Raw genomic sequence first — 1,368 nt, 5'->3', positions numbered from 1 at the left:
TTCAGACACTCCAGAAGAGGGAGTCAGATCTTGTTACGGATGGTTATGAGCCACCATGTGGTTGCTGGGATTTGAACTCCGGACCTTCGGAAGAGCAATTGGATGCTCTTACCCACTGAGCCATCTCACCAGCCCAGAATGTCTGGTTTTTTAATGTATAAAATCCCCTGCTTGAGAGCTGCAGAATACACTCAGATTGAAACTGCCTCTGTGTTTGTTTCTGTTTGTCACCGCTGAATCCTTACCCACCTAGCTTCGAGGACCCCTCATTCCAGGGACCCCCATACTCAACTGGGGTGGTCCGTGGCAGGTTTCAAGAATTCAAGGCCAACCTGGTCTACAGAGGGAGTTTCAAGACAGTTAGCACTACACAGAGGAACCCTGTCTTGAAAAAACAAACAAACATTTTTTAAAAGATTTATTTATTTATATATGTAAGTACACTGTATCTGTCTTCAGACACTCCAGAAGAGGGCGTCAGATCCCATTACAGATGGTTGTAAGCCACCATGTGGTTGCTGGGATTTGAACTCAGGACCTTCGGAAGAGCGGTCAGTGCTCTTAACCACTGAGCCATCTCTCCAGCCCACATTTTTTTTTTAATTGAACCCTTACCTGGGAAACAGAGGGTACACGGTGGTGTCCTCCTCCTCTGAAGGAGCTCTGTGACATCTGAGGTGGACAGAGCCGGCTGAGCAGAGAGAAGAGCACGGTCCTGAGGAAGGAATGCTGAGGGGAGACTGGAACAGCCCACGGGAAGAAGACGCCATTGGGCAAGGAGTTCATGGGAGCCACTGAGGGTCAGAGGCAGAGAGAGGCAGGCCCCGACCATGTCATAGGCTGGGGCTCCCTGGTGAGCACACGCTACCCTCTGAGAACCCCTCTTGGGTTATTCAACTTTGTTTTTCCAGGTAGGGTTTCTCTGTAGCCCTGGCTGTTCTGGAACCCTCTCTATAGATCAGGATGGCCTTGAACTCACAGAGATCCTCCTGCCTCTGCCTCCCGGAGTGCTGGGATTAAAGGCCCCAGTTGCCGTGCCTGGCCCTGACCTTTTTTTTTTTTTTTTTAAATTAAAAAGATTACATGTATGTATGTATGTATGTATATATGTATGTATGTATGTATGTATATATGTATGTATGTATGTATATATGTATGTATGTATGTATATATGTGTGTATGTATGTATGTATGTATGTATGTATGTATTTCCAGGGACGGGACACTGAGGAAATCAGAGGACAATTCATGGTAATCTGTTCTCTCCCTCCACTCTGTGGACCCCCGTGGGATTAATGTCATTTTGTCTGTCAGGTTTGGCTGCAAGCACTTTTACCCACTGAGCCATCTTGCCAGCCCTTGGCTCTA

Source organism: Mus pahari, chromosome 19 (genome assembly GCF_900095145.1).
Source record: "Mus pahari chromosome 19, PAHARI_EIJ_v1.1, whole genome shotgun sequence".
In the NCBI taxonomy this organism is placed as follows: domain Eukaryota; kingdom Metazoa; phylum Chordata; class Mammalia; order Rodentia; family Muridae; genus Mus; species Mus pahari.
Note: the sequence above shows the minus strand (reverse complement) of the source record.